A 14,359-nucleotide genomic window follows, 5' to 3' on the forward strand; every position below is an offset into this window, starting at 1 on the left:
TAAGGTTTTTGAAAAATTCCTCAATTCAAATTTCATTTGAATTTAAACATGATGCACACACCAGACAGCACCAGAAGCTAGGGATGTGACAACTCACCCCCACTAAACAAGAATCTCGTCTCGAGATTCAAGCGTAGGGTAAGATGAAGGGGAAACGCAAACTAGTATAATCTTCACGATCCAGGGTGCACTTCATAAAAGCGTTGATTCGATCACCATCTTTGTCCCGCCGTGTTGCTCTGAGAACTCCAACTAGCATGACAGCAAGAGGAAAAGGACAACTCCGGAAGAATCGATCTTCTCGAAGATCAATCAACTTAGGATCAGCTCACAAAGTGAGTCATAGCAACATCTCTTGAGCTGAGACACGAAGCATACATCTGAAGAAATGGAGTGAGACAGATGACGAGGGCTCGCTAAGTAGACAACAATTCCAGACTTAAGAATGTGGTGATCGGTTGTCAACGTAGCGAGGAGTTGAATTGCCATGATACCATAATGGGGCACCTTAGGGATGGTGACTCGTAGAAATATCCCCTTAAGTGGCAAAAAGAATTACCTTTGATTCAAAGATCATTGAAACTCTTTATACCAGCCTAAGGCAATTCTCGAGCGATCGTTTGGAGGGGTTTGGTAGAATGGCATACCCGGATTAGAATGGATGATGTGGATTACCTTGTTGAAAACAACACAAGGGATGATTTTGCTTGTGCGTGCTCTCAAGAACTTGAGCATTTCCATATTTATCAAGGTTTTACCAATATCCGTGTCAAGGATCCTGGCAACACAACTTACTACCATGATGAATACCGATGGAAGATGCAGATGCAAAGGAAGATAACACCTTCTCAGATTTCACCTTAGCGAGGCCAAGGAAACAAAATCTGGATGATCGACCGAGAGACATTTAGCACTCCGCTTCAAATGTTCTCCTTGATGTGCTAGTGTATCCCATTCATAAGGTTTGATATCTAGAACATCAAGTAAGGCCGGACTTCGGGAACAAAAAAATCATAAGGCACAACTAGGGAGTAAATCCTACGAAGTCCTTATGGGAAGGTGGCCAACTTCTTCAATCAAGATACTACAATAATAGGTCCTTCGGCTGGGTGGTGCTGGCCACGACATCCACTTTACCAGTTATCGAGGGACCAATATTATAGTTCTTGGGAAATGTTCCAACCATCATATCTGCCTGAGATTCAGATCTGGTTGGTGTCAGAATAATCCAGACTCATCGAGTCTAGGAAGAAAAATGAAAGTTTGCAACACAAATCGATGAGATGACGTTGCGAGATTCTTGGAAAATGAACTACGATAGCAAGCTCCAAAACATGAGCTGGTTCTGCTACACACATGTGAGCACGCTATCCCAGACAAACATGATCACATGGTAGTCTTACAATAAAACACTACCGAGTTCTGGTAGGGAACCATCATCGGGGATATCAGAGTCTTGTGCATTACCATGGATTAACACTTAATTCCTTTTCCTGAACAAATCAGTCAGTGGCTTGGGGTGCTACGGAACACACATGGAGTGGAGGTAATTAATCTACCAAACCATAGTATACTTTGCACATGCATGACTGACTTGGGATGATTCTAGAGGAGCAAAAACAAACTTTCTCGAATTCACGATGGCAACTTACATCAATGCACGTGAATCAAAGGAAGTCACTTCCTTCATCGAAACATATGCTTCATGCACGGAACATGAAGATAATGCTTATAGAAGTTTCCAACACTAGGTTGATGTTCAACATGAATCATGGGGGAGACAAAATGCTGCTGATAGGCTCAACAGCAACTCATCGGAATTTCCATATCACTGGACTTCCACCATCATGTGAACAAGGTGATAGTATTGGTCAGACCAAAAGATATAATGGTGTATGCTCGAGGGACAGCCACGAGTAAGACAACATCACGAACATCGTTGGTTCTGATTTGATTTGACGATAGCCCATACTTAAATCAAAGTTTTTATAAGACAATAGGTCCAATAACTGATCACAGGGACCAATCGATGAAGATATCATCTTTCTTCAACTAACACACCAACACCAGGATATCCCTTTGAAACGAACTAAGTAAGGTAAGCTTTTATCTTCCAACTCTCCAAGTTGTCGTTTAGCTTAACCAACTAGCTCAGAGGTATCCAACACGAATTCTTGGAGAAAGGGTGGTTTACAGGAATAAATCAACTTGATCACGAACTCAACATAGCGGTCAGGTGACAACCTGGTAATACTTCCGAGAAGATATACGGAAAATCACGAACCACCGATATGTTACTAAGCTCGAGAACAATCTTGCTTTTCAGGGCAAGATGATATGATCAAATGAGCGAGGACTTGACAAAATCCTAACTCATCAATCAAAGAGTGCACCAGGAAATAAGGACTAGGTAGCACAATCTATCTTAGAATGGTGATTCAATAACCAACATGCTAAGAATGAGAATATTGTCCATTTACTACCAAGCAACTAGTTGCTAGGGGTACTGATTTCACACATCATAGTTCACCTGTCGGCATTCCGGTTGCAACAACACGGAAACCGAGAAATGAATAATGATGGCAAGAAGTATCACTGCAACAAGAATTCATAAGAGGGTGTGCAATTCCAATGATATTCCTGATATAAAGATGGTAATACCTCAAGGTAGAACAGACCAGAAGCTGGATTGCAACTTGATCTGCGGAACACAACTACTTTGACCCAATCCTAAATATGGATGAGGTACTGGAGTTTGTTCCTCCTAGTCATTCCGGAATAGAATGGCTTGACAGACCACAAGAGTAATAGGCATCGATGAACGAATGCACACATAATCTTGACTATTAATTGATAGATGAGGGTCAGAAGACAACTAAAGAGGGACAACTCAAAGGAACATACGATTTTCTGAGTTGTGGATGCATGGTTTAGCATGTCGAACGAAGTTCAACATATTTCTTCCGGATAACCGATGCAGAAAGGTAGAACTGGCAGAGCCACAATATATAATGGAGAACTCATCAAGAGCACTCTGGTTGTGATCGTTCAGTTCAACGAGGAACTTCTGCCATAAGTAGTTCATGGTATTTGGAAGAAGAAGATACCACGGACTTCAAGGACTATCGCAAAGGTTACTAATATCCTAAAGCAACTAGCAACACTATCAACACGAGGTAAGTAGGGTGAATCTTGGGTTCAAAACCCAAGGAGTAGAATACCGACTACTAAGTGGCATCACGGGATGCTTTCGAGAATAATGGCCAGAATCATCACACTGGGACACAAATCATGGCTAGACCACTAGATGATCCCCTAAGCACTTAGGGTCATTATAGTAGCTCCAACATATATACCGAGGCAACAGAGTACCTCAACCGGCGATTAGTGTGCTTATTCTGACCAAACGGACACCAAAACAGAGGGAAAGGATTTTGCAAATGCTTCAGACTATTTTAGAAACCTGGGATGACTCGGACAGCATAACGACTGTAAATGCTCAAAAAGATTTGAGACAATCACAAAAATGGTGGCATAACCACTCAGAAGCACAATATCAAGGTTTCGAGATCAACAGTTAACATACAGAAGTCGTAGGAACTGAACTCAAGCTTAAGTCCAACAATCTTACAAGTCTACAGATTAGTAACACGTGATCCTGATAGAAAGAAGAGAAGGCCTAGTTCTTAACCCCGTAGAGAAGAAGAGGGTGACTCAGATCAGAAGGACATAAGGTAAAGGAGTAAAAAGAGCCTTACGTTCCATCCCACAATCAATTCCCTTATATAACTAAAGAATTTCTAGACTCAACTTCGACCAGTTTGGCTTGGTAATCCTACAGGCAGTCAAGCTCTAATACCAAAGCTGTCAGGACCCTGACTCAATGCCACATCGATCTAGCATGTAACACCTCATATCACTTTGCGGCCTCACGCACGGTATCCCCACGGGTGTCGCCTTACCTTTGCCCGGGACCGTTTGCGCCTTTTGGCACACGTATATGATAGTGTCGCTAGCATCCATATGATAAGGAGCCCGGGCTGACATGGCTAGTCATAAACCCAAAGTGGCACAAACTTACAGGGACAGGCATTCATGACCCAGCATCAAACGTGTCGGTCATCAGCGAGTGAATTCAGGTTGTAGCACTGGGCTAACAGGACTCCGGTGAACCGGGCTGTAGCGGGCTAACAGGACTCCGGTATTCATCGCGTGGCATTTCCCCGAAGGGACAGACACAGGAACAAAGAAGGACACATGCCGGCGAGCCTAAGTGTTCCGGAGCAGTAGCAAGCTACCATGGCTCAGTGGAAGCACTGGGAGACATTTCCTGGTAAGAGAGGCTACTAAGGATAAACAACTAGATAGTCAGATCCCACACATACCAAGCATTTCAATAACATACACACAATATGCTCGATATGTGCAAATACAACATGGCATCACAACATGACTCTACAACTCAAGTATTTTATTCAATAGGCTCCGAGGAGCGAGATATTACAAACATGGGTCTCATGACCCAACAATCATAGCATACAAGTCAAAGCACAAGCGGAAGCTTAACATGTCTGGGTACAGACATCTACAAATGAAAAAGGCTGAGAAGCCTGACTATCTACCAGATCCTGCCGAGGGCACAAGATCGTAGCTGAGGTAACAAGCTAAACATCGAAGTCCAAGCGGAACTACTAGCGAGACTGAAGTCTCTCTGCAAAAACATAAAATAGGCAAACGTGAGTACAAATGTACCCAGCAAGACTTACATCAGAACTATCTACATATGCATCCTTATCAACAAAGGGGATGGTGGAGTTTGACTGCAGCAAGCCAGCTTTGACTCGGTGGCTAACCTGAACTACGACTGCAATGTAACTCTTTGAGGTGGCGCACACGAGTCCACATATTCACCATATCAATACACCACTATGGATCTGCTCCCGTCTCCCTACGAGAACGCCATCCATAGCACTCACGCTTATCTTGCGTATTTTAGAGTATCCACTTTCACTTGTCTATGAACTGTACAGGCAACCCAGAAGTCCTTTTCCGCGGACACGGCTATTCGAATAGATGATGTTAACCCTGCAGGGGTGTACTTGTTCACACACGCTCTCACCACTTACCGCCGTTTACACGACATGTACTCGGCAACCTTCAAGCGGAAGCCCAGCGAGGGTGTCGGCCACGACCTGACTAACCACACAAGTCTCTCGTCCAGGTTTATCGCCTATTCGGGTTCCATCCGCAAGGAGATCCGGCCGGGGTGTCGCTCACGGCCCCAAACGATGTGTGCAGGGTTCCCAAGCCCACCATCCGGGTGCCACTTGGTACACCGTGCCACTGTGCCTAGTCTGTCCCAAGCCCACCTGTACCGGGTGCCACTTGGTAGACTACTAACACTACCTACAAACACCAGAAACTAGTTGCAACTCCTGGACAGAGATCGAGTTGATTAATAAGTCGAGAGAGCTTGGAGCGCCCGGAGCCCAATGTGTGGTAGTAACTGATCATGGATCACAAACACAGAACTCAGTTCCTGAGGACGGCTACAATGAGACAACCCACCATGTACTCCTACATGGCCTCTCACCGCTACCTTTACCAAATCGTGTTCACACACTTAGTTCACACATAGTAGGACATGTTCACACACCTCTGATTCATCCCCGATGAATCAGACCTGACTCAACTCTAAGCAGTAGTAGGCATGACAAACAAGCATGAAAGAGTAGGCACATCAGGGCTCAAACAACTCCTACTCATGCTAGTGGGTTTCATCTATTTACTGTGGCAATGACAGGTCATGCAGAGGATAAGGGGTTCAGCTACCGCAGCAAGTAACAAATATGTCGTTGTTGTCCTAATGCAGTAAAAGAGAGCAGGAGCGAGAGAGTGGGATTTTTATCGGAATGAACAAGGGGGTTTTTCTTGCCTGGCACTTCTGAAGATAATATAGCTCTTCATCGGTGTCATCGATCACATCGCCGGTACACGTCTATCGAGAGGGGACAATTATCGGCAAACAAGGAAGAACACAATCAATGCAATGCGACAATATGATGCATGAATGTGACATGGCAATATGATGTGATTTGTGCTGATGGAACTAAACCAGATTAAATGAAGTTGGTTTGAATCCAAGATTCAAATTCAAACTCCACATGTGGTTATTTAAATGCCATTTAATTGAATTGTCCTGAACAGTAGGCATAAGTTGTTCTAACATGCATGAAAATAGTACAGATGGATAGATTGGATTTTTCTGATCATTTTTCATATATAATTTATATCATTTGGAGTTACGGTTGATTTTCTATGAATTTTCGAAGTTTATACAATTTTCTGGAATTTTCTGAATAAAAATAAATCCAGAAAACATTACTGCGTCAGCCTGACATCATGATGACGTCAGCAGGTCAACAGGGGCTGGTCTGGGTCAAACCTAACCAGTGGGGTCCACTGGTCAGTGACTGGGGCTGGTTAGTGCCGCTGACGTGTGGGCCTAGTCAACGGCCACGTCAGCGCGGTCAAAACTGACGCGTGGGGCCACTGCAATTAGATTAAACTTAATCTATTTTAGTTAGCCGGTTAGTTAGACGGTGGGGCCCGGCTGTCTGTGACACGGTGCGGTGGTTAGTGGTTAATTAAGCCAGCCACGTCAGCTGGCCGGAGATTAGCCGGCGACGACCACAAAGCACGGCGGGGGCACGCCGGACTTGCGCTAGGGGCATCGGATTCGCGCGCTGAGGGCACCAGGGCATAGCCCTCGCTCTTGCGCATCCAGAGAGCCAAATGGGAGGGGCTGGGGTGGATCATGCTCGCCGGAGTCGAGCTCGTGGCGGCGGCCGGAGCTATGGTGGGTGTGGGGTTGGCGCTGCGGCTTGCAAACAAGCCGGCTGTCACGCTAGTTCTGCTCTACGGAATGTTGCGAGCGCAACGGGCGCACGCACGGGACCAAAAGGTCACCGAGGCTTCGCCGGTGACGAGCGCGGGCGGCGGCGGGTTTCGGTCGTTGGCAGGGCGGCAACTACGGCGTGCAAACGAGAGAACGGAGAGGGGGAGAAGGAAGAGGAGCTCACGGGGAGTTGGCCGGTGCAGATGACGGGGCCGGGGAAGCGTCGGAGCGAGCGGAACGGCGAGGCGGATCTTCGGCGGCCGAGGAGGGGGAAAACGTCGGGGGCGGCGTTCCGGGGCTCTTCTGGTCGCGTGAGACGACGAGGAGGACGAGGGAGGACCGGCGAAGCTCGAGGGCGTGTCGGAGAGGCTTCGGGATGGCTGGTGGCCGCGAGGGAGCTCGTCGGCGGCGACGGCTGCGTTCGGGCGAGTGAGAGAGAGGAAGCAGAGGAGAGAAACGAGGGAGAGGGAGAGAGCGAGAGGGTCCAGGGGGTCGCGCTGGCGTCGCCTAGACGTGACGAGGGAGAGCCTGGCAGGCTAGGAGGGAGGAGGTGGCCGGGGCGCGTGCGTGCGCGCGTCGGCCGCACACGCGTCCTCCTGGCAGAGGAGGAAGGCGACAGGGGGGGGTAGCGGTGGCGGGCTGGGCCGCCAGCTGGAGTTGGGCCAGGTGGGCTGAGAGGTGAGCGCCAGGTAGTTCTTCTGCTCTTTCCTTTTACTTATTGTTTTCTATTTTTTTCTTCCTCTGTTTTGATTTAGTTTAGCAACTAAATCATTTTAATAAATTCTGTAGGTTTTTATGTGGCTTGCTAAAATATATACAAAGCCACTCACAAACTTCCAGAATTATTGGAGTCATATTTAATATATATTAAATATAAATCCAAAGCAAATAGTTATTGGATTAATTCAAATGGCCAAAATAAATATCTCTGTGACTCCAAAAATATTGGTTTGAATTTTACCTCTTACCAATATTTCTATGGAATAACAGGAACATTTTCTTGGACTCATTTGAGAAGATTTAAATGTTGGTTATTTTTAGAGGTTTCCTGAGGTTTTTGAAAAATTCCTCAATTCAAATTTCATTTGAATTTAAACATGATGCACACATGGAAGCAAGCATAGGTCAGGCCAGAACTAGGGATGTGACACCCTATTGGAAAGTTTAATTGTGACATCAATATCTTCTATCTCAGCTGGTGCAATATCTTGCATAATTTCTTTGTATAAGTCAAAAGGTATTGCACAAGCACTAGCACCCATATCACATAAGCCATCATAATAATGATCTCCTATTTTAACAGAAATAACAGGCATGCCTACCACAGGTCTAGGTTTATCTTTAGCACAAGGTTTAGCAATTCTAGCAATTTCATCACAGAAATAAATAACATGCCCATTGCTACCTCTTGAGCTTGCGTTGGTTTTCCCCGAAGAGGAAGGGATGATGCAGCAAATTAGCGTAAGTATTTCCCTCAATTTTTGAGAACCAAGGTATCAATCCAGTAGGAGGACACGCTCAAGTCCCTCGTACCTGCACAAAACGACAGCTACTCGCAACCAACACGATTAGGGGTGGTCAATCCCTTCACGGTCACTTACGAGACTGAGATCTGATAGATATAATATTTTTGGTATTTTTGGTATAAATATGCAAAGTAAAAAGTAAAGGCAAAGTAAAAAAGCAAATCAAAATTAAAGTGATGGAAATTAATATGATGAGAATAGACCCGGGGGCCATAGGTTTCACTAGTGGCTTCTCTCAAGAGCATAAGTATTCTACAGTGGGTGAATAAATTACTGTTGAGCAATTGACAGAATTGAGCATAGTTATGAGAATATCTAGGCATGATCATGTATATAGGCATCACGTCCGTGACAAGTAGACCGAAACGATTCTGCATCTACTACTATTACTCCACTCATCGACCGCCATCCAGCATGCATCTAGAGTATTAAGTTAAAAACAGAGTAACACCTTAAGCAAGATGACATGATGTAGAGAGATAAATTCATGCAATATGAAATAAACCCCATCTTGTTATCCTCGATGGCAACGATACAATACGTGCCTTGCTGCCCCTTCTGTCACTGGGAAAGGACACCACAAGATTGAACCCAAAGCTAAACACTTCTCCCATGGCAAGAATTACCAATCTAGTTGGCCAAACCAAATGTATAATTCGAAGAGACTTGCAAAGATAACCAATCATACATAAAATAATTCAGAGAAGATTCAAATATTATTCATAGATAGACTTGATCACAAACCCACAATTCATCGGTCTCAACAAACACACCGCAAAAAGAAGATTACATCGAATAGATCTCCACAAGAGAGGGGGAGAAGTTTGTATTGAGATCCAAAAAGAGAGAAGAAGCCATCTAGCTACTAACTATGGACCCGAAGGTCTGAGGTAAACTACTCACACTTCATCGGAGAGGCTATGATGATGTAGAAGCCCTCCGTGATGACGGCCCTCTCCGGCGGAGCTCCCGAACAGGCCCCAAGATGGGATCTCATGGATACAGAAAGTTGCGGCGGTGGAATTAGGTTTTTGGCTCCGTATCTGTTCGTTTGGGGGTATGTAGGTATATACAGGAGGAAGGAGTACGTCGGTGGAGCATCGAGGGGCCCACGAGGGAGGGGGGCGCGCCCTAGGGGGGCGCCCCCACCCACGTGACCGCCTCTCTGATGCCTTGGCGTAGGTCCCAAGTCTCCTGGATCACGTTCGGTGAGAAAATCACGTTCCCGAAGGTTTCATTCTGTTTGGACTCCATTTGATATTCCGTTTCTTCAAAACACTGAAATAGGCAAAAAACAGCAATTCTGGGCTAGGCCTCCGGTTAATAGGTTAGTCCCAAAAATAATATAAAAGTGGAAAATAAAGCCCAATATAGTCCAAAACAGTAGATAATATATCATGGAGCAATCAAAAATTATAGATACGTTGGAGATGTATCAGGCATCCCCAAGCTTAATTCCCGCTCGTCCTCGAGTAGGTAAATGATAAAAAGAGAATTTTTGATGTGGAGTGCTACTTGGCATAATTTCAATGCAAATATTCTTAATTGTGGTATGAATATTCAGATTAGGAAGATTGAAGACAAAAGTTCATATTGACATAAAGAATAATAATACTTCAAGAAAACCAACAAAGCAATTATGTTTTCTTAAAGTAACATGGCCAAAGAAAGTTCATCCCTACAAAATCATATAGTTTAGTCATGCTCCATTTTCGTCACACAAGAATGCTCTCATCATGCACAACCCCGATGACAAGCCAAGCAATTGTTTCATACCTTAATAATTTCAAACTTATAAACTTTCACGCAATACATGAGCGTGAGCCATGGATATAGCACTATGGGTGGAATAGAATATAATGGTGGGGGTTATGTGGAGAAGACAAAAAAGGAGAAAGTCCCACATCAACGAGGCTAATCAATGGGCTATGGAGATGCCCATCAATCGATGTTAATGCAAGGAGTAGGGATTGCCATGCAACGGATGCACTAGAGCTATAAATGTATGAAAGCTCAACAAAAGAAACTAAGTGGGTGTGCATCCAACTTGCTTGCTCACAAAGACCTAGGGCACTTGAGGAGGCCCATTGTTGGAATATACAAGCCAAGTTCTATAATGAAAATTCCCACTAGTATATGAAAGTGATAACTCAAGAGACTCTCTATATGAAGAACATGGTGCTATTCTGAAGCACAAGTGTGGAAAAAGGAATAGTAGCATTGCCCCTTTTTATTTATTTTCTTTTTTGGGGCCTTCCTTTTTTCTTTGGCCTTTCTCTTTTTTTGGGACAATGCTCTATTAAAGGATGATCATCACACTTTTATTTATTTACAACTCAATGATTACAACTTGATTCTAAAACAAAGTATGACTCTATATGGATGCCTCCGGCGGTGTACGGGATATGCAATGAATCAAGAGTGACAAGTATGAAAAAATTATGAACGGTGGCTTTGCCACAAATACTATGTCAACTACATGATCATGCTAAGCAATATGACAATGATGGATATGTCATGATAAACTGGATGGTGGAAAGTTGCATGGCAATATATCTCGGAATGGCTATGGAAATGCCATAATAGGTAGGTATGGTGGCTGTTTTGAGGAAGATATAAGGAGGTTTATGTGTGAAAGAGCGTATCATATCACAGATTTTGGATGCACCGGCGAAGTTTGCGCCAACTCTCAATGTGAGAAAGGGCAATGCACGGTACCGAAGAGGCTAGCAATGATGGAAGGGTGAGAGTGCGTATAATCCATGGACTCAACATTAGTCATAAAGAACTCATATATTTATTGCAAAAATATACAAGCCATCAAAAACCAAAGTATTATGTGCATGCTCCTAGGGGGATAGATTGGTAGGAAAAGACCATCGCTTGTCCCCGACCGCCACTCATAAGGAGGACAATCAAATAACACCTCATGTTTCAATTTTGTTGCATAACGTTTACTATACGTGCATGCTATGGGACTTGCAAACTTTAACTCAAGCACTTCTCAAATTCACAATTACTCTACTAGCATGACTTTGATATTATTACCTCCATATCTCAAAACAATTATCAGGCATCCAACTTTTCTTAGTATTCAACACACTCAAAAGAAAGTTTCACAAATCTTGAATACCAAGCATGTTGTTATTAAGCAAATTACCATGCTAATAAGACTCTCAAAATAATTTAAGTGAAGCATGAGAGATCGATAGTTTCTTTAAAACAAATCCACCGCCATGCTCTAAAAGATCTAAGTGAAGCACATAGAGCAAAATTATAACGCTCAAAAGATATAAGTGAAGCACATAGAGCAAAACTACTTAGCTCAAAAGATATAAGTGAAGCACATAGAGTATTCTATCAAATTTTAATTCATGTATGGCTCTATCAAAAGGTGTGTACAGCAAGGATGATTGTGGCACACTAAAAAACAAAGACATAAATAATACAAGACGCTCCAAGCAAAACACATATCATGTTGGTGAATAAAAATATAGCTCCAAGTAAATTACCGATGGAAGTGGACGAAAGAGGGGATGCCTCCTGGGGCATCCCCAAGCTTTGACTTTTTTGTGTACTTGGATTATCTTGGGGGTGCCATGGGCATACCCAAGCTTTGGCTCTTGCCACTCCTTGTTCCATAATCCATCAAAAGAATTCACCCAAAACTTGAAAACATCACAACACAAAACTTAAAGTAGAAAACTCGTGAGCTCCGTTAGCGAAAGAAAACAAAAGACCACTTCAAGGTACTGTAATGAACTAATTATTTATTTATATTGGTGTTAAAACTACTGTATTACAACTTATCTATGTATTATAAACTATTTTACTAACCATAGATTCATCAAAATAAGCAAACAACACACGAAAAACAGAATCTGTCAAAAACAGAACAGTCTGTAGTAATCTGTAGCTAGCGCAAGATCTGGAACCCCAAAAATTCTAAAATAAATTGCTGGACGTGAGGAATTTATCTATTAATCATCTTCAAAAATAATTAACTAAATATCACTCTTCAAATAAAAACTACAGCAGTTATCATGAGCGCTAAAGTTTCTGTTTTTCACAGCAAGTTCAACAAGACTTTCCCCAAGTCTTCCCAACGGTTCTACTTGGCACAAACACTAATTAAACACAAAAAACACAACCAAAACAGAGGATAAATAATTTATTTATTACTAAACAGGAGAAAAAATCAAGGACTAAAAATAAAATTGGGTTGCCTCCCAATAAGCGCTATCGTTTAACGCCCCTAGCTAGGCATAAAAGCGAGGATAGATCTAGGTATTGCCATCTTTGATAGGCAATCCATAAGTGGCTCTCATGATAGTTTCATATGTAAATTTTATTTTCTTTCTAGTAAAGTGTTCCATGCCCTTTTTAATGGAAATTGGAATCTAATATTCCCTTCCTTCATATCAATAATCGCACCAACCGTTCTAAGGAAAGGTTTACCAAGAATAATAGGGCACGAAGGATTGCAATCTATATCAAGAACAATGAAATCTACGGGCACATAATTCCTATTTGCAACAATAATAAGAGCATTAATCCTTCCCATAGGTTTCTTAATAGTAGAATCCGCAAGATGCAAGTTTAGAGAGCAATCATCAAAATTACGGAAATCTAGCAAATCACACAAAGTCTTGGGAATAGTAGAGACACTAGCACCCAAATCACACAAAGCATAAAACTCATGATCTTTAATTTTAATTTTAATAGTTGGTTCCCACTCATCATAGAGTTTTTTAGGGATATAAACTTTCAACTCAAGTTTTTCTTCATAAGATTGCATCAAGGCATCAACAATATGTTCGGTGAAGGCTTTATGTTGACTATAATCATGTGGAGAATTTAGCATGGATTGCAACAAGGAAATACAATCAATTAAATAGCAACTTTAATAATTAAATTCCTTGAAATCCAATATAGTGGGTTTAGCAACATCTAGAGTTTTATTTCTTTCAATCGCACTTTCATCAATTTCATCATAAAGATTTAAATACTCCGAATTTTTAGAACGCCTTCTAGGTAAAGGAAGATCATATTCAGTTTCATCAAGATTCATATTGCAAAACAAAGATTTAATAGGGGGCACATCAATAACTTTTAGATCTTCATCTTGATATTCATAGGAATTGGAAGAACACGCTTTAATAAAGCATCTTTGAAAGCACGCATCCTAGCGGTTCTTTCCTTGCACTCATCAATGGAAATTTTCATGGCTTTGAGAGACTCATTGATATCATGCTTAGGAGGAATAGATCTAATTTTCAAAGAATCAATCTCAAGAGAAATTCTATCAACATTCCTAGCCAAACCATCCACTTTAAGCAATTTTTCTTCAAGCAAAGCATTAAAATTCTTTTGTGAATTCATAAACTCTTTAACACTATTCTCAAATTCAGAGGGCATCTTATTATAATTTTCATAAGAGTTGTTGTAGGAATTCCCATAATTATTAGAAGGATTACTAGGATATGGCCTAGGATTAAAATTCCCTCTATAAGCGTTGTTACCAAAATTATTCCTACCAACAAAATTCACATCCATAGATTCATTGTTATTCTCAATCAAAGTAGACAAAGGCATATCATTAGGATCAGAAGAAACACTCTTAGTAGCAAATAATTTCATAAGTTCATCCATCTTTCCACTCAAAACATTGATTTCTTCTATCGCATGCACTTTTTTATTAGATCTTTCCGTATGCCATTGAGAATAATTAACCAAAATATTATCTAGGAGTTTAGTAGCATCTCTTAAAGTGATTTCCATAAAAGTGCCTCCCACGGCCGAATCTAAAAGATTTTTAGAAGCAAAATTCAATCCGGCATAAATTTTTTGTATAATCATCCATAAATTCAAACCATGAGTAGGGCAATTACGTATCATTAATTTCATTCTCTCCCAAGCTTGTGCAACATGTTCA

Source organism: Triticum dicoccoides, chromosome 2A (assembly GCF_002162155.2).
Source record: "Triticum dicoccoides isolate Atlit2015 ecotype Zavitan chromosome 2A, WEW_v2.0, whole genome shotgun sequence".
Classification (NCBI taxonomy): domain Eukaryota; kingdom Viridiplantae; phylum Streptophyta; class Magnoliopsida; order Poales; family Poaceae; genus Triticum; species Triticum dicoccoides.